The 20,413-nt window shown below is 47.3% G+C and overlaps 1 long non-coding RNA gene across 1 annotated transcript; it reads right to left on the bottom strand.

Moving 5' to 3' along the window:
• Positions 1–7,833: 7,833 nt before the first annotated feature.
• Positions 7,834–16,535, bottom strand: LOC113912596. Its single transcript, XR_003516903.1, has 3 exons — positions 16,422–16,535; positions 12,847–13,001; positions 7,834–8,539 (listed from the first exon to the last, which is right to left on the bottom strand). It is a non-coding gene; the product is annotated as an uncharacterized LOC113912596 (long non-coding RNA).
• Between the last annotated feature and the right edge of the window lie 3,878 nt (positions 16,536–20,413).

Below are 20,413 nucleotides of genomic sequence, written 5' to 3'. Positions count from 1 at the left end.
CAATCAGAGCTAGACTCTGTAATCCCAAAGCTTACACAGATGTCGACTCTTGGGAATTGTGTCCTCCTTCTGGTGAGGCACCAAAGAACGAATGTTCTCCTTTGCCGCCATTCTCCTCTACCTGAGAAAGTCATTCACTTCTGGAGGAAGCCCATACCTCTCCCACCCAGAACCCTGGATCTCTAATGGATTTATCTCTATAGCTCTACCTCAAGAAAAGTCTCGATTTGCATCCTCAGAGGGAGTTCTGAAGAAGCACGCTTCCCTGAACACAGGAGATACTGCTCTTGCTCTGGTCTGCCCTGCTCAGCGTCTAGCAAGCCACATCTGGGCGCTACCGTGACCGTGTCCCATGGTGCATGACCTGATGTGGTGACGAGGGGACATAACTCACACTGGCTGTGAATAGGCACATTTGTGCATCCAAGGAAGTCAAGTTCCAGGAGAGGAAAGGCTGCAGGGCGACTCCAGTCGATGGACAAGGATCCTCTGGGGCGGGCAGGATGCAGAGGTGTAACCTACGACCCTCCGTATGTCACATCAGCCAGGATGGATGGGGAAAAGGTCTTCAGCTACGAAATTCAGCAGAACCAGGGGCTAAAGATAGGATGGAGTTGGAAAGGCAAACACAACAGTAACTGAGGCGGATTCTAAGAATGAGGAATGGTTAGCCAGAAATAGGTCAGGACCCGGGGAGCTGAAAGCCAGCAAGTGGCTGGATTCACAGCGTGGGGGCCTGAGAACCCAGAGGGATTGAAAAGCCAAAGATCTAACGATACAACCCCGCCCGGGCGAGGGGCTACAGTCTGAGAAAGCATAGCGGGCATTGGGGCTCCGTGGCCTGGAGCAGAGATGGTAGCTCTTACTAAATCATAAGCTCTTGGAAGGCAGAGAATGCAGATGTGACATCTTGATCGGTAGGCAATCAATAGATATTGGTTGATTGATGGGTTTAAATAAGCTTTTCAAGAGGATAGCCTCTAAATTGCTACCTTATATCTGGAATGGCTTGGATTTTCTCATTTCTCTCTCTCTCTCTCTCTGTGTGTCTCCCCCCCCCCCCCCGCCCCCGCCCCGGCAGCTGTTAACAGCCTCAGCAAACTAAAGCTGTTACTATTTCAGCATCATTGCTAAGAAGGGCATTGGAGCATCTTCATGTCAGGCTGAGCTCACTCGTCCAGATTAATTCCTTAGATGTTCAGCATAATTTCTGGTAAAGTCACCTTTTGGTCAGAACAAAAGACAGATAACTCACTTTATCTGTGAGCCTTTTATCTTGTGGAAAAACTAAAATTCTCATCCATTCCAATTTTCAAAGTAATTCAAGAAATTGCTAGAAGAAGAAATGTGGACTTTGGCAGGATATGCGAAGCCAGCACTCTGCTCCTCGCTGCCCTATGAACGCCCCACCATCCTGGCGGTTTCTGATCTGATTCCACAGGGATTACAGAGACCTGGTGACGACTGTGTTCCTGAAGCTTCCCACCGGTTTTAAAGAAGTGGCTGAGTTTCACTTTTATTTATAGAAAGCTCAAGAATTATCTCCAAATGCCAAGGGTCCAAGAAGATTCCAGAATCTTAGAGTTTGAGAGGACATGTGGGGTCACCTAAACCCTTCCTGTGTCAGATGAGTAAACTGAGGCTCAGAAAAGTGACTCTTGCTGAAGGTCCAACAAAGTGGGATGTTGGCACTTTGCACTAAGCTCCCTGGGTTTACTGCATCACGCCTCTTCATTGACTGAAATACTTGTACTGGATCCAGATATTAAAAAAAAAAATGCAAAAAGGATTAAAAATATAACAAAAAAGCAATAAACACACAAAAAATGCAAAAATAAAGGGGTTGTCTTTAACAAAAGAATTATGCATGTGGTATTTGCTCCCTAGACCAGGGAATTATTCTGCTAAACACACATGCATCCGAAGACAAAGCACTCTCAAGCTGTCTAAACACGTATTTCTCAAAAGGTTTATTATATTCCTTTTCTCTATGCAAAAATGACAAGCAATGAGCAAGTAATGACAATCCCCAGCACCCAGCATTATGGAAATTCAGGTACAGAAGTTTCGCTCTTCATGTCTCTCAGTGTTTATCCCCCAGAACAAAGGAGAATTATAGGCATTGTGCTGACAATGGAAATGCAAGCTTTTTTTTCCCCCTCTGGTTTTCTGTTGCTAGGGTGTAAGACCACGTGTGCCCTAAAACTCTCTCCCATCTGGCTGGTGTTTGAAACTCCTCTGGGACCCAGTTTCTACAGATGAACAATTAATTCTCTTGAACACTTAGGAACTGTTGAAATGAAGGAGATTTCAGAGACAGTCATTCGTGACCTTCTGTTTGTGTGAGTTTTGCTGAGGCAGACCTCTTGTGTTACCGGAAGAGAAAAATCTACTAAAATCTCTTGGGTGAGCACGTCAGCAGGCTAATTTCACCCCGAAACTAGCCACTCGGTACATTTTAGAAGGTATCATAAGCGATGTCGCCTCAGATATTAATATTGATGTAACTCTGAATATTATGCTTTTTCCTCTGATTCAGGGCATTACTACAACATTTCAACAGTTCCATTAGCCTACACCTATAACATTTGAACTCTGGTAAAATACAGGAAAAAAAAAACAATATTCTTTGACATTTTTGAAAAAGTCTCAAAAACTGTAAACTATCTATGAATTAGCCTAACCAAAAAAAAAAAAAAAAATCACACGAAGTTATGGATAATAAGGCCAATAAAGGATATAAAAGACTACCTAAATAAACAGAGACATGTGCCATATTTATGAATGGGACAGCTTAGCACAGAATAGATGCTCATTTTCCCTAAATGAATCTCTACTTCAATGCAATCTTAATCAAAATCTCAAGATGATTTTTTTTTCTTGCTTTATGGAGATATAATTGGCACATAACATTAAGTAAGCTTAAAGTGGACAATGTGATGATCTGACACACGTGTGTCTATATTGTGAAATGTTTACCACAATAAGGTTGGTCAGCATATCCCTCGCCTCACAGAATTACCATTTTGTTGTCATTGTCATGATGAGGACATTAAAACTCTACTCCCTTAGCAACTTTTGGGTATACAATATATTACTGTTAGCCATAGTCACCATGCTGCACCTTAGATCCCCAGAACCTGATGGGTTCAAGAGGACTTTTTAATCGGGAAAAATAATTTTAAAATTTATAAAGAATAGAAGTCCACAAAGAGCCAAGGGAATCTGAGGAAGAAAAGCAAAAACAATACTAGCTCTATCAGATAGTAGCCCATTTTACAAGTATTCGCATAGGAGAGGCAAATAGAAAGTTTGAGAACAGAACCACATATATATGGGAAATTGTATATGATAGGGCTGGCATTATAGATCAGAGGGAAGAAGACAGATTATAGAATAATAGATCTTGGAAAATGTGGTTTGCTCTGGGAAAAAATAGATTTAAATTAAAAATTTAACTTAATTTTTACTAATTATATAATATGCAATTGTTAGTATATAACAAACACAAATATGTAATTATAAATGAAATATTGAAAAATTTAGATAATTAAAGTACGTTGAAAATCACAGTATAAAGAAAGAAACACCAAATAGTTTTAAGACTATAAAGCTACTAATAGGAAATATAAGAGAATATCTTGATAAGCTTAGAGTAACAAGGTAGATTGGGAAAAAGAAAACAACAGATGGAGCAGAGAGGATTTCTAGGACAGTGAAACTACTCTGTATGATACTATAAGGTGGTTACATGTCATGATACATTTGTCCAAACCCACAGAATTTCATACAACACCAAGAGTGAGCCCTAAGGCAAACTATGGGCTCTGGATGACAATGATGTGACAATAAAGGTTCACTGATTGTAACAAGTGTCCCACTCTGGCGGGGGATGTCCATAGTGAGGGAGGCTCTGCATGCTGGGGGTTGGGGGGCAGGGGCTATGTGGCAAATCTCTGTACCTTCTGCTTAATTTTTCTGTGAACCTAAACTGCGTGTTAAAACCTATGAACACACACATTTTGCAGTTCCTCCTATCAGCTGGGTGGAGACTCCCCCCCCCCCCCCCCCCGGCACTCCTTGAATCTGTGCTTGGCCATGTGACTCGCTTTGGGCCACGGGGCGTTAGCCTTATGAAGAAGCAGAGACTCGAACAGCACGTGTACACTGGGGCTTGCCTTCCCCTGCTGCTGGAACCCCTGAGACCACCTTGTGAAGAAGCCTGGGCTAGCCGCCTGGAGTCTGAGAGGCCATGTGGAGTGGAGGCCCAGCACCCCCAGCACCATCCAGCCCCAGGAGGCAGGCCCAGTCCAGAAGCTTCACCCCACCAACCCATAGCAATTAATCATTGTTGGCCTAAGCCACTATGCTTTGGAGTGGTTTGTTAGATAGCAAAAACCAGCTGATTTGCGTAGGGGCACAAAAAGCACAAACTTCAAAGGAAAAAATAGATGGATTTAAGGACATCAAAAGTAAAGCTTTCCCTTTAAACCAAGACACCCTGGACAAAGGTAACACACAGGAGATGTACTGGAAGAAGATACTTTACAAAACTAGGACAAAAGCTTAGAATCCAGAATATCTAAGAAACTCTTGCAAATCAGCAAGAAAAAAATAGAAAAATGGGCAAAAATGTGAAAAAGAAATTCACAGACCTGAAACTGGAATGGCCAATAAATATATGAGGAGCCTCTCAAGCTCATTAGTAATCGGAGAAATGCAGATTGTGTATAAAATGAGATACAACCTTACAACCGTCAGACTAGCAAGAACTAAAAAGTTGTATAATAGGGGTGCCTGGGTGGCTCAGTCAGTTAAGTGTCTGCCTTTGGCTCACGTCATGATCCCAGCGACCTGTGTTCAAGCCCCCCATCAGGCTCCTTGCTCAGTGGGGAGTCTGCTTCTTCCTCTCCCCCTGCTGTTCCCCCTGCTTGTGTGCTCACGCTCTCTCTCAAATAAATAAAACTTAAAAAAATAAAAAAGTAAAAAATAAAAAGTTGTATAATAGCAGGTGCTACCAAGGATGTAGGGCAATGGAACTCTTTGCTGCACTACAAAGGGGCAAGGGTCACCTGTCGCCACTCTGAGCATGGTTTATTTCACCTAGTTTCCACCCAAAGGTGAAACCAAAACTATTTTATATTCTTACCCGAAAACAGCCACTCATGCAAGAATCAAGGGGTTGTTCCTGGAGTTAAAGGTTTATCCTGGCCCTGGTCTTATTACTTTGGTTACACCTGGTTGGTCAAACATTATTCCGGATGTGTTGTAAGAGTATTTTTAGTTGAGATTAACATTTAAATTGGTGGATTTATATACAGCAGCGCATTGTCCTCCTTACCGTGGGTGGGCCTCATCCAATCAGTTGAAGGTCTGAACAGAACAAAGACTGACCTCCAAGAGCAAGAAGGAATTCTCCAGCCTGACAGCCTTCAGATTGGCACCACAACATCAGCTCTTCAACCTGACGGCCCACCCTGCGGATTTTGAACTTGCCAGCCAATTCCTTAAAATAAATCTCCTCTCCATATATATATATATATATATATACATCCCATTGGTTCTGTTTGTCTGGAGGACCCTGACTAATACGCCAAGGAACTTGTGTAAGGGGCTGATCAGAATGAGATCAGCCAAAGAGTTTATGCCATCAGCTTTTGACTGTAGGGTTGGTGGGCTGGATCAGTGATAAGTAACAACTTCAGAACAGCATAGTGGAAAGATGCTCAGATTTCACGTAGGCAAGGCTCAGTTTCCGACAAACAGAACTGTTTGTATGAAGGGGAAACATCCCTAAAACAACAAGGACCCACCACCAATCCCAAAGTTCAGTTTTAACCACAACAATTCACCAGGTATCTCAGCTTGATTTCCCAGGATGTAAGACAATACCATGGAGGAAAATCAAGCTGATTTTAAAAATTGGAAACAACTCGATTACGTAGGATTTTTTTTTTTTAAGTTTTGCTTGTTTGTTTGTTTTGCTTTTAGCTTTAATCACTCAGTAAGGCCCAGTTGCCCTAATGTAAGAATCCTATGTGGGTCAGGTTGGATGCCAGGTTAAACGTTAATGAAATCCCAGGGAAATCTCAGGATGGGGAGTGGGAAGAGAAAGTGGGTCATTCAGGCTGTCGGAATAATAGGACCACAGGGAATGTTTCTCCCTGTTTTAAACTTCTAATATTGCTGTCATGAAATTGACCAATACATAACCTTTTCTAAATTTAAGCGTCCTTAGGGACAAACAAACAAACATGCTAATCTTTCCTCTCCATCATGGTTTGGAGAAGCTGGACTCATGCCCCAGGAGACTAGAATCAAAGCGTTTTTTCCTGGTCATTATAAACGATTTAACTACAGGCAAAAGACGACATGAAAAATAATCAGAGCCATAATAGATGGGTAGATGGAAACAGGATTCTAGGGTTGGAAGGCATCTTAGAAATGTGTTTTGTCCATTCCTTCAACTCTTGGGCCACACCTAAACTCTTAAAGCCCTTAGGGATTACCTCTAAAGACAATACCTAATCTGTTTTAGAAACTCATTCTGGAGTCTAAGAATACTTACTGTCAGGAAATCAGCGTTGTGAGTAAGTTCGGGCTCCACTCACACCCATTTCCTCTGGCTCTTAGCTCGGGTAGAGATGGACCCCAGCTGGACACGTTCTAGCCCACCCAGTGACCACACGTGAAACTTGTCACCAAAACAGCCCCTGCTCCCCCACCCCCACCCTCAGCTTTCTCTTCTCTGAGTTAAACGATTCTTTACTTTCTTCTCACTGTGTTCATTCTCTGAACTAAACCTACCTGTGCCGAATCTTTGACAAATAGCCCAGTAGAGGATTGGTTACCGCTGGCTCTAGGGGGACCAGCTGTCCCAATATGCCATGAGCTTCCCGAGCCATGGGACTTTCAGTGCTGAAACCAGGAAAGGCTCAAGCAAACGGGGACAGTTGGCTGAGCTTGCTCTCCAAGGAGGAGAAACGTCTCCCCCCACATCCCCTCCACATTTCAAGGAAACTGCTAAAATAATAGATTCGTATCTGTCCGTTGGCTGTAATCCTCAGGGTTTGTATGGAGCCCGACTTCTCTCCCTCAAATGCATTGCCCAAAATGTGTCGCTGTTATTGGAAGGGCTATGGGCCACGATCCATCCTCTCTGGTGCTCAAAGGAAGCATCTCAGTTAATGACATGTCACTGTGCGGAGGCAGGAAGATCAATCTTGAGTGCTCCATTCGTTGTTCTGTTCTGAGCACAGCCCTCCATCAGGAGGGGGCGCGGCGGGGCACCGGCCCCACGGCGCAGGGCACCTGCGTGCCCGCTGCTGAGCCGCACACCTGGAGAGGCAGGTGCAGCACCTGTGGCTGCAAAAGATTCAGGAGCGAAGCCAGGAACGGATACGAGGTGTGTGAAGGGGACGAGAAACAGGGCAGGGGAGAAGGCCAAGGAAAGGGGGCATGGTGGTAAGAACAGCCTACAGGGGTGCGGGAAAGAAAGAACTTACTTCAACGTTTTTTCCCCTTTATCCTCCCAGGGTCCCGGGCTGGGGCCTGCACATTAGACAAAAGGCAGGTAAACAAGAGGGACCCAACAGCAGTGCATTAGCATGTGCATCCCACATGCACAGGGGAGCACCCAGTGGGGAGTAAGTCCAGGGGTGGTTAGGACTTGGGCTTATATTGCATCTTTTTTTTATTTATTTGTTTGTTTTATTTGGGAGAGAGCAACGAAAAGCACGCGCGGGGGTGGGGGGGGGCAGGCAGAGGCAGAGAGAGAAGCAGACTCTCCGCGGAGCAGGGAGCCCGGCGTGGGGCTCGATCCCTGGACCCCGGGACCACGACTGGAGCCGAAGGCAGACGCCTAACCAAATGAGCCACCCAGGCGCCCCTATATTACAAATTAATAAAGAAAAATAGATGTTTAGAGAAGTGACGAGACCAAGAAAAGGACTTTGTCTAGGGCGGCAGGTTGTGAGGTTAACATCTGGAGGCACGAGGGGAAGACAAGGGCTAGGTAGTAAAGGTGTCACGTGGGTTCCTCTGCCTGGTCAAGGTCAGGGTCGAGAGCCACCTTCAGAGATTCCCTTCCATCCTTCCGGGCAGAGAGGGAAGCGCAACACCTTGACAAATTTATATCCTGATTGTAGGGGACTAGGGGAGGGCGGAGAGCTGTTCTTGCATCTGCTTCTTCTCCTTTGCTTTCAGCTCAAAATAAGCCTTATGCCAAAGTGGCAGGTTTGCGGGTGGCTTATTCTGCTGCCCTCCAAGGGCTGGAGCAAAAGCAAGGCAGGGAAGAAGATTGGAACACCCTCAAAGAGAGGAAAAGGAAGGAAAAAAAAAAAGGGAGGTCATGAGAAGCATGAAGAGAAGCTTGTGTTGATGGGAGAAGTAGGGACAGTTGCTGCTCCGAGTTCACAACCCAGGGGAGGCGGGGGCATCACGCCGATTCTCCGATTCACGGAGACAGCCCCGCCCACCTTCTCTGGATCCCCCTCACACCTGCCAGAGGAATGGTTCCCAGACTCTTGGATTTCATGGACTAGAACAAAAGAAAAAAAAAAAATCAAGGATTAACTTCAAGCGACAAAGAACATAAACCTAAAAGTACCTTCTACTGTGCTCATTATTTCCAAAAGCAAAGGACATTGTACATTCTCAGAGGAAGAAAGCTGTCATTGACAAGCCCCGGCCAACAGGCATGCATCCGACATTGTTCTTATGTCTCCCATTTGGCCAAGGAATGCCGAAAACCTTGTCGCAGACTGGTGCCAGGTGTCAGCCTGGCATTTGGGAGGCACCGTTTCGGTGAATCTAAGCGTTTAGCCACGAGTTTCTTTAGAAAAATGGGAAAAGCTAACACTTACCGAGCACTTACCGTGGGCCAGGACCTGCACTCAAGTGTTATTTCCTGAAATCACAGACATCACCCAGTGCTGTTTACTGTCTTCAGATTCCAAGGAAGGAAACTGAGGCCCAGAAGTATTAAAAAATAACAACAACGACGACAAAACTTATCCATGGTCAAGTGAGAGAGGAAGGTTTTAGTCCAGGGCCTGCATTTTAAACCATGAGGGCTGCATTTTGCTCCTTAACAGAGGAAGACTTGCTGGACAACCTGGAAGGGTTTTCCCAAGCTCTACATCAGTTTTGGTCATGCTTCCAACTGAAGACACAAAAGGGTCTCTCTAGGACTATCTTTCCCAAAGCAGAAATACTTCAGAGATTTAAACCCAGCAACGGCTGTGTCTCCTTCTTGGCCTAACCCCAGCTGGCCTACCTCAGGGTCCCATCTTCCCGCCCTGGCTCCATGTCAGCCCCTCACTTTACACTCCAGTTGCTATTCATAGCTCTGTCCGCCCAGAGGCTTCCTGCCTGCCTCCCTTTCTCTTCAAGGTCTTCCCTTTTCGGTGCTTGGCCTTGATGTCTAACTCCAACTGAACCTCAACGTCAGAACTTCAGAAAGATGTTGTCAGGAAGAGCCCCTTTCTCCTTTTTTTTTTTTATTTCAGAGACTTGGTGCCCTTCAACGAATGCTCAGACAAAAGCTAAGGCCTGGGAGATCATCCGCAGGGGATTAGGGCACTGGTCGACAAGAAACGGGGTGGACCTCCTCATTCAAACACAGGTCTCATTAGTGTGTGAGTATTTTGTCTGTTCACCGTTTGTTGACTTGTTTTAAGATTTTATTTATTGATTTGAGAAAGAGAGAGAGCACGAGAGGGGGGAGGGTCAGAGGGAGAAGCAGGCTCCCCACTGAGCAGGGAGCCTGATGAGGGACTCGATCCCAGGACCCCGCAATCATGACCTGAGCCGAAGGCAGACGCTTAACCAACTGAGCCACCCAGGCGCCCTGTTGATTTGGCTTTATTAGCAATCTAATAATGAGGGACGCTTTCATGAAGGCTCTCCTATATACTTGAGGGAAACGGGCTGCATTAGTTGACTATACTGTTGTGTAAGTCAGAATATCAACATCCAGGCTGGAAGGGAGCCTAAAATCACCCCCTGTCACAGTTCCAGACAGATGAGAAGGTCTCCCAGTTCTAGAAATCTCTAGAGAAGGCTCTTCCACAATCAACTCTTTTAGCCCATCCCGATGTTTAATAATCCCCATTGCTAGGAATTTTTTCTTCCTTTAATCCAAATCCTTTCTGCTGTAGTTTAAATGTATTTCTTATGGGTGCCCTTGGTAAAGCTAAAAATACTACCATCCATTTTACTTCTTAATGTAGACTTCTTATCGAAGAAGAAAATTATTTGATCTCTCTGCATTTTCCAACCTTTAGAAGCTAACCTTTCTATCCTCTTTCGTACGGCCATGGAACTGGGAAGGGATGGCAAATACCTCCTGTTTAGAGATTCTCGGACCTAGCACTTCAAAGTGCCCTGTGGGTCAGTGCCATGCCAGGATCCCGTCCCAGCTAGGCCAAGTCGGAATCTTCATGAGCGGGACTCCAGAATTTATTTTTAAACAAACCCAGGTCACTCTGATGCAGACCTTATTCAGACAATCACCTGGGAACCTTGACTCAGTCCAGTTCCTTCTTAAATTTCCCCATCCTCCATGTGGATGGGTTCCAATATGGGAGCCCATCCAATGAGGGTGCAACCACGACATCCCAAGAAAACTCTCTCCATGACCAGAGGACCCCCCCCCATTAAAGTCTTTTCCCTTTACTAAGCAAAAATTTGCCTCTTTGAGGTTTCTATGAATTATGCTAGGTGTGGTCCCAGATGTCAGAGTATTTGTAAGTCTCTCCATTAACTTTCCCAATCTTAGTAATAGCCGAATCACATTGCCAGGCCAACGTTAAAAAAAAAAAAAGGTGGGGGGCGCCTGCGTGGCTCAGTTGCTTAAGCATCTGCCTTCAGCTCAGGTCAGGATCCCAGGGTCCTGGGTTTGAACCCCGCATCATCGGGCTCCCTGCTCAGTGGGGAGTCTGCTTCTCCCTCTTTCCCTGCCCCTCCCCCCATGCTCTCTCTCCTGCACTCTCTCTCAAATTAATAAATAAAATCTTTTAAAAAAAGAAAAAAGAATAAACTGTCCCGTTCCTCAGTAATTGGTCACATGCACGTGGAGAACTACATATTCAGTTGTCCAAAAGCCCTGGTTTAGTCATTAGTACATCGATGAAAAAGGAGTTGTCAAAAGATCTAGCTCACAGTTCTCAGACTTTAGTGTGAATCAGCACCACCCAAAGGGCCTGTCAAAGCCAATTCCTGGGCCCCACCCCCAGAGTATCTGCTTCAGTAGGTTTGGGCTGGGGCTTGAGAGTTCAATTCTCCAGCCACCGCTGCTGGTCTGGAGACCACCCTTTGAGATCCAGGGGGCTGACGAATGCATGCATAGGGCAGCATTTATTTCCCTGTGGTTGAGAATCTACCACATCAGAATCAGCTGGGGAAGCTTTCAAAAGTACACATGTCTGGGGTGCCTGGGCGGCTCAGTCGTTGGGTGTCTGCCTTCGGCTCGGGTCATGGTCCCAGGGTCCTGGGATTGAGCCCCGCATCGGGCTCCCTGCTCCGTGGGAAGCCCGCTTCTCCCTCTCCCACTCCCCCTGCTTGTGTTCCCTCTCTTGCTGTGTCTCTCTCTGTCAAATAAATAAATAAAATCTTAAAAAAAAAAAAGTATACATGTCTAAAGGACTCAGGATCCCAGCACTGCAACACACTTTCCACATAAACCTTCTTGTTAAAATCTGAGAACTCCTCCACTGTGGTTTTGACACTTTTTAAAGAGCTTTGGAGAGGCCCACGGTTTTCAAAGTGTGGTCCCCGCTCAGCCTCATCAGCATCACCTGAGAACTTGCTGGAGATGCACATAACATTTGAGCCACTCGTACAGACTAAGCTCATAGAAAGGGCTAGCCCCAGCCCCCCACGCCCCACCGACTGTTTCCCCGGCTTCTGCTTCTTCCCAGTTTTGTTCTGTTTTATTTTTCACCAGGGAATGTGTTATCCTTTTGGAGTTTCCTAAATTTCATGGGGTTGACATGCCAGGTGGGGAAGATGGCCTGGAAAAAGAATTCTGAGTTTGAAGAAAGCTTTTCTACTATATTATGGGCTTTAAAAGAAAAAATGTATTGTGGGAAAATAGCCATAATATAAAACTTGCCATCTTCATCATTTTTAAGTGTAGAGTTCAGTGGCACGAAGCACATCCCATTGTTGTGCAATCATCCCCAACCCCCGCCTCCAGAACTGCTTCAATCCCCCCAGATGGCAGCGTGGTCCCCATTAAACACGAATTTCCCATTCCTCCTCCCCTCAGCCCCTGGCAACCACCAGCCTACTTTCTGTCTCTGAATTTAACCATTCCAGGTATGGAGTCAAACAGGACTTGGCCTTTTGTGTCTGGCTTATTTCACTTAGCATAAGATGTGCAAAGTTCATCCATGTTGCAGGATGTGTCAGAGGTTCCTTCCTTTCCCCCTCTTATTTATTTTTTGTGGTGGTTAGAAAATACATAACGTTCCCCATCTTAACCATTTTTAAGTGTACAGCTCAGCAGTGTTAAGTAGATTCCTGTCGTTCTGAGACGGATCTCTGAAACCTTTTCATCATGCAAACCTGAAAGTCTATCCCCATGAAGCCCCTCCCCCTTGCCCCTCCCCCCCAGTCCCTGGCCACCACCATTCTATTTTCTGTTTCTAATTAATTTGATGCTCAGGGAACCTCACGTGAGTAGAATCACACAGTATCATCAGTCTTTTTGTGGCCGGCTCCTTTCAATTAGCATAATGACCTCAAGGTTCACCCAGGCTGGAGCTCGTCAGAATTTCCTTCCTTTTTAAGGCTGAATAATATTCCATTGTGTGTATGGACCCATTTTGTTCATCCACTCACCCACAGATGGGCCTTTGGGTTCCTTCCACCTTTCGGCCATTGTGAATCGTGCTGCTGTTCACATGAGTGTGCAGATACCCATCTGAGGCTGCTCCCCTGTGCTCTCCGCTGAGAAGTGATGCTCTTCTGTCCACAGACACAGCCCCGCCTCGTTCCTGAGCCAGACATGGGGAAGGCAGGAAATTGATTAGTTAGTAATCTGGCAGGGTTTACAATGAAGTCCTAGCTCAGATGTGAGTTCTGGGGCCTGGTTAGAAATGCTAAGTTCTGCTGTGGATCCCAGCCCTTCCTACTGAACCCCCTTCCCCACCCCCGAGGCTAAGCTCTCCATTTGCTCCACACTCAGCCAACCCATCTGCAGCACGAGCTTGATTTTGAGCTGTTATAGGTCGAGGATGGCCATGGTCTTCTTGCATACTGAAGACTCTGTGCCAATCCAACCAGTCCGGCTCCTGGAGAGTTATACCAGGGGAATCCGGAAGGAAATGTTAAGTGCTGTGGTCTGTAATAAAATCAGTGGAATGTGAAGAATTTAGAATCAAAGCATTTGCCAGAATTCTCCTGATACCCTAGAAGATTTGCTGTAGGGGTATGCTGGACTAGAATGTGACTTCTAAAAGTGTTCATCGTGTTCATCTTTATAATATTTATTGAAGGCTATGGATTCATAGTACTGTACTGAAAGCTCAGGAAATGAATGACATCTATAGCTAACATCTTTCATTGGCCATGCCAAATTTCATTTGTATACTAAGTGAAAGCAGCGACATTTGTGACTTCAAATGCTTCTCAGTTGTCATCAGCACAGTGAAGTATTCAGAAGAATTAATTTGATAGGCAATATTATTGTCTCCAGCTTCTATATTGCTGCACACAAAAGATTAAGGAAAGTTCTATCTGCAGAACTTATTTTCACACACACACACAGCTTCGAAGAAACAAAAGAGATGAGTGCTATTTTAAAATCTGTATTTTCAAAGAACAGCAGCTCTCCAAGTGACAAGAAAGCAAACAGAACCACTTTCAGAATGAAAGGGTAGGGTAAGTCAGAGGCAAGGGACCACGCAGGTTTGGAATGACGAATACGACACAGTCTTTACTCTTAGGCTTGCATCTAGTAGAGTGGGTGAGACCAATATACCAAAATAGTAGTGACCATGTTTTCCAAATTCAAATTTAGGACGCATGGGCTTGAAAAGAATGGGTGCACTGTAAAGGGACAACTGGACCAACTGTTTGAAATGGTAGCAGACCGAGGACACATGGTTGCCGTACTTAGAACGGAAGACAGTAAGGAGAGCTCTTGAGGAGTGACGTGTGGTGGCATGTGGGGGACGGTGTCTGGGCCAGATGCACACTCCCCTCTGACCAGTCACAAGCGTTCAAACACACGTGAACCAGCAGGCTGTAGGGTGGCAGAGCCTCTGACACCGAGGTGGCCTCAGAAGCACAGGATCTACCCCTCATTTCAACTTGCGGAATAAAAATTGAAAATCATTATATAATATTTCATACCATTGAAGAAGGAGGAGGAGGAAGAAGGGAAGAAGTGCTGAGAAGAAAAGGAAGAAGAAGGAGAAAAGAAGAAGGAAAAAAAGAGAAAGAAAAATCAGTTTGGCCTGAAGGGAATTGGTTATTTATCTATTGCCAGTGGAACTAAAAATAGGTTTATTCTTGCAGAAAAAGGGATCTGGGAATCCATAATGAGGTATCAAACCCTTTATCCCCTTTCACCCCATAGTTTCACTTTGAGAGGCTGTACCTCAAAATGGAAGCAGTTTTATATAAAATACATAGCAGCATGATTTATAAAATAATCAAAATATAAATTAAAATTAAATTAAAATTAAATTAAAAAGTAAAAAATAAAATACAAAAACCACTAATTCTCAATAAGGAAACATTTATCAATAATATATTTTTAGCTACCCGATGTTGGGAGACTATGCCGATAAATGGAAGTGCGTAAATGAAATAGTGAAGAAAAGAACATGAGTTTGTATGTACATATTGAGTACAGGTTAGTAAACTGATGTATATTATTAATATATACCGAGAGAATTTTTGTGAAACAAATAGCTGTTTTGTGTTTATTAGTTTCTCTGTAAGTTGCTTGCACTGTTTTTTTTTTTTTAAAGTGCAGGGACACAAGGGTGTTGTTTGAACCGTCATGGTTTTCAGCCTCACTGAGTTTCTTACCGGTGTATGTTCTCGCAAGCACGATACAAGTAATTTGTTACTGTTAAAGGAATGGTCTTTGGTTTATTACAATATTTTGACAAATTACAGGCAATTCAGTGTTGTCTCTGTAATAAAGTCACCACCACGGGCGTGTGTTTTAGGATGCTTTCTTTAGCAGAGGCAGAAGGAGGACAGCCCCCATCACTCCCCAGGAGCACGCTGGCTCTCAGTCCTGGAAGTGTGGGTCACACATGTGGGTGTCAGCTGCCACGTGACAGAGTTCAGAAGCCATGAACCCCTGTGACATTTATGACAGTGTCGTTCCTGAGTTATTAATACCGTAACCCTGAGCTCTTTGGTCTTAAAAAATAATTACAGCTTCTCCCCCCCCTTTAAGATTTTATACTTGTTGAGAGAGAGAGAGAGAAAGAGAGAGCACTTGCACACGTGGGGGGAAGGGCAGAGGGAGCGGGAGAGAGAGAATCTTAAGCGGACTCCAAGCTGAATGCAGAGCCCCATGTGGGGCTCGATCTCGCGACCCTGAGATCATGACCTGAGCCAAAGTCAAGAGTAGGATATTCAACTGACTGAACCACCCAGGCGCCCCTACTTACATTTCCTCCTTTTTGTGTAATGCCCTTGTTGGGGTCCCTCCCATTCTCCCTCTTGCCTACCTCATACTTTCTCAGCCAAGATCCCCAAAGGAGCCCGCTGTTCTCTGCCACTTCTCTGCCTCAGGGGCTCCCTGGGTGTAAGACTCAGTGAACGCTTTCTGTGAGCTCTCCGCAACACTGAGTGCTGGGGACCACCCGTCTCCTTGGAACTCCCCCAGTGTGGGACCGTGACTGACTCGCTGACACTTGGGAGGAGCTGGTGTCGAGGACCCGCAGGTAAGGCCTCCACAGAGGGGCTTCCCCAGCGAGGCAGGCTGCCACTTCTGTGTCCCCTAGGCCACACAGCCACCCTGGTCACCAGCGGAGCCCAGAGGATGGAGTAGATCCAGACAGCCCGCCCTGGGACCCCACCCCACCCTTGCTGGGCCACAGGCAGTTCTGGAAACTTCTGCCCCAGGAAGGACACGATGGCAAGAAGCCTTTGGAAGTGGTCAGACGCGGCCGCCCCACCCCCCTGCTCCCACCTCCCTTCAAGATACGGAGTTGAGGGCTGGGCCTCTGTATGACCAGGCCCTTCTTTAGAAAGTGCTGGAATTCCTCCCTGGACTACTCAGCTTCTCTCAGCTGAGTGTGCCGTCAATGGAAAGGCTTCCATGACGGCAGAGTCGACAATGGCTCCCAGGAAGGGCTGCAACCGAACAGTGGTAGGCATGAGGGGCGGCCTCCTCAGCTCCAGAGAGGGCTCCAGGCACCCCCGCGGGGCAGGAGAGCCTCACTCACCGTCTGCAGACTGGAAGGGAGAAAGCAGCTGAGCCCAAGCAGGTTCTGGACCTTCCAGCAACACCTCTGGGCTTGTGGTTCTCCCTCGCGGTCAAGGCTGGTCCTGGCTGCCCTGGTTTCATGGGACAATCCGAGTTTGAAGGGCAGGGGGCCCAGGAGGGGCCTGGTGTCCTCCTTGAGGTCCGCTGGCTGATGCCCTTGTCACAGACCCTGGAGGGTGTCCACTCCCATGCTTGCATCCAGCTCTACTCAAAGGCTCATCTCAGCGAGTAATAAAGCAGAGACTTGTCTCTGGGATTCCTGTCTTGGCCCTGGAGCCCCAGGAATGGCTCTGGGTAGGAATCCCCCCCAAAGCCCGGGTCTCTGTGGGCCTTCGGGTAGGACCTGCCGCTGGTGGTGACAAGGAACACCCAGGACGGAAAACTGAGAACAGAGAGAGGGAGAGGGGAGAGGTGCTGCGTGTGCGTGTGTGTGCGTGCACGTGTGGGTGAAGGGGTTGCGGTGAGCTGGTCCTGCAGCCCGACCACGTGTGAACCGGGCAGTTGTGAACCCCCCAATCCTGAGAGAACAGCAATACCTGGATAGACATCCACTGTCTGCCTTGGGAGCCTGAGAAAGATCTAGAAAGTCTCTTCTCCCACACATTCAGGCAGCCCGCAGAGCAGGCCAGCTGGCAAATGTCTTTCCACCTCTCACCTCCCCTGGCTGATGAGAGCTCAGGTGGGCCATGGGCCCGCGTGGTGGGGGAGCCCTAGAGGCTTTGGGCTCCCTGTGCTAAGGCGGGAACCACCTCTGTGATACCAATCTGCAGAAAGGGCTGGAAGATTTCCAGACCTCAGGAGAGAGCCTGCTATGGACTGAATGTGTCCCCTTTCCAGCTCATGTGGAGACTCCCCCCCACCCCAAGTGATGGTATTAGGAGGCGGGGCCTCTGGGGGGGGCGCTTAGGTCATGAGGGTGGAACCCAATGAATGGGGTTGGTGCTCTTAGAAAGGAGAAACAGAGAGTTCCCTCCCTCCTTCTGTCCACCCCGAGAGGACAGAGCGAGAAGCCGGCAGCGTGCACCCCGAGGGGACAGAACGAGAAGCTGGCAGTGCGTAACCAGAACGAGGGCCCTCACCAGAACCAGACCATATGGGCGCCCGATCTTGGACTCCCAGACGCCAGAAACGCGAGAAAGAAGTTTCTGTTGTTTACAAGCGCCCCGGTCTGTGGTATTGTCCTAACAGCCTGAACAGACTAGGACAAAGCCCACGTCTAGGCAATTAGCCCATCCACGCACCAAGCACCCTGCTACCCCTCCTCCTATCCCCCTTTCTCCTCCTGGGGTTTCTCTCTCTACTGGCAGGGCCTTTCCTCGTCACTCGGACTCCACCTCTGGGGGGGGCTCTCAGCACCTCTCCTTACTTTTCCTCTCCCGGCTCTTTGTTCCTTCTCCATCCCTCTTCCCTGCTGCTGGGAACTGCTGGTTCTAACAAATCAGAGCGTGGTGTTTGCAGCCTAATGCTCTCCAGCCCCGGGAACTTGGCAAAACCCAAAACAGACACAAACGCACCGCCTCTCCCCAGTCCTGCTGTAGCCACCCACAGCTGTGCTCAGGGTGACTGCGGAGCAGACCAGCTGCTGCCCATCTGCTGTCACCCCCCCCTTTTTCTGAGGGAAATCTTCCCATATCAAAGACAATGCCCAGCTGTCAAAATAAGGGTTCATCTCTTCATATATATAGGACAATGACTGCTGAAAAGAGATGATGTAAACACATAAACAAACAAAGGGGAGGAAGGGGAGGGTGCTGGGTTGCCTTCCTCCAAAGTCGTCCTTTTTCCAGAAGCAGGGACTGAAATGACCTTCGCAGGTCCTTAGAACAGCGACTGACAAGCACATCCTCCCAGCCATAAAGGCTTGCATCAAAGGAAACCCGAGAAAGGGATGCAGAGTTTGATCTCCAGAGAAGAAAGACGGAGAGGATGCAAAGTGCTCAGGACAAAGGAATGGCCAAGCCTGGGAGTTAATTATTCCTTCTGCCCCAGCAGAACAATGTGTAATGAGCACACTAGCAAGCAAAGTGAATTCCTGACAAAGATAATGAGGGAGCCGAGACAGGCAACCGGGATGCCTGGAGGAATCAAGTAGGGTGACCTTCTTAAGCACTGACCGAGCTCGCCCTCCCTTTCTTGAGAAACACCCCTCACGGACACCTCCGTGGGAAAATTACACTTTCTCACATTGAACCAAAGGCCCAGAATAGGGTTAAAAGTTAAGAAATTACAGTTCTTTATTCTTGCCCTGTTGGCCTGAACAAATCACTTAAATGTTCTCTGCCTCGGTTTCCCCAGTTGTAAGATGGGGAATCCGAAAACCAGACTCGGGGGTTATTTGGAGGCTCCTAGGAGATCACAGTTGGGGCAGCAGAGTGTGGGCCTCCCGAGGACCTCTGTGGGGTGAGTGGCACTGTGTATGGAAATGCCAACCCAAAGGCGGTCTGTCAAAGTGACTGAGTTTATTTTTAAATGTCGTTGGATTTCATACAACATAATGATAGTCTGCAGTGTGTGTTCCCGGTGCCTGCCCCACCCACAACTTCTGTGTTAAAGCGATCCAGCCTACAATCAGGCAACAAGGCCAAAATCAGATCCAGGAGGAAAAGCACTCAAATGCTGGGCTCTCATGCTCCCCCACCCCCTGCCGGCCGCGAGCACTGGGGGCCAGCCCAGGTGACCAGTAGGCAACGAAGGCATTGGGACTATGGTCTTTTGGGCCCAATTGTACCTGCTGAGAGCTGGCCATTCCAAAGAATGTGGTGATCTGAACACATGGAGATGCAAAATCATTCATCTATAAGCCCAAAGACCCCAGAGTGGGAAATCGAGGGACAGCCCCCCAGAGGTTCTGCAAGGGCTATAGCACCATAAAAATCCCAGCCTAGTAAAAAGGGGCATGTCTCGCTCAAACAAATGTTGCAAGGATTCTTGGTCCCTCGATTAATCCTGAGAGCTGAGAACAGAGCTGGGAAGCCATGTAGCTCCTCCTGGCATGCAGGCCCAGCTAAAAATGTGGCACAAGCCTGACAGCGGGCAGAAGCTCCAGAAATCACATGGAAGAAACTGGAAGTCACTGCAGTGCAGTGAAGTCACCTGGGGAACCCCGAACTCTCCCACCCCACACAGGTGGTTAATCTAAGAGTGGAGGTCCAACACCAGGAGGCTAGGATGGTGTCTGCAGACTTACGACAGACTGGGGTCAAGTCACAATGACGCCGCCGTCCCTGCCATCACTGGAATGTGTGGGTCCAGGAGGTAAGTGGAGAAGGTGGCTCTTTGTGCTCATGCATGAGTCCTTTCTATTCCAGTGTCATATGGACTCCATAGCGGCTGTGCTTATATTAACCATTTAGTCAATGGACTGAAGAATGGAGAGGAATATCTAGAAGGCGTGTTGACATAACCGGGGTGAAAGTGACTCTGTGATGAGCAAGTAGAGTCTGGAATGGCCCTGCCTTATTGTTTCTGGGGCGATAACCAGCTGTGGCTTTGGATGAAGTGAAAGTGTATTTGAAACTCTGTCCTAGGAGATGTGTTATGGGGTCCCTTAGATGCATGCCTTTTCTAGGAGAAGCAAGCTGTCCCCACTTTTATCCAGTGTTGGATCACATAAGACACACTCTCCACAGCTGATCAGAACGGAAGCGGAAGCGGCCCAATCCAAGGACTGCCATAGCAAACGAATACAACGGCCAATCCACTTCCCTCTCAGAAACCATAGCTAAGAGGCAGCTGTTGATGAAGGGGAATCAGAGATGTGAAGTGCGGAGGTCTGGAGGGAGCAGGATCTGTGAGCAGGTCGACGAAGGTGGCGGAGGACAGAGGAACACCCAGCAGAGGGTGTCCAGGGAGAAGCAGAGATGCCCGGGGACCAGGGTCCAGCCGGTCAGCGTGCAGAGCCCCCAAATCCTGACAGTGTCCAACGCCAGTTCTCACCTGCCATGGGTACCC

Source organism: Zalophus californianus, chromosome 14 (assembly GCF_009762305.2).
Source record: "Zalophus californianus isolate mZalCal1 chromosome 14, mZalCal1.pri.v2, whole genome shotgun sequence".
NCBI classification, from domain to species: Eukaryota; Metazoa; Chordata; class Mammalia; order Carnivora; family Otariidae; genus Zalophus; species Zalophus californianus.
Note: the sequence above shows the minus strand (reverse complement) of the source record. Positions and strands in the feature narration are given on the sequence as shown.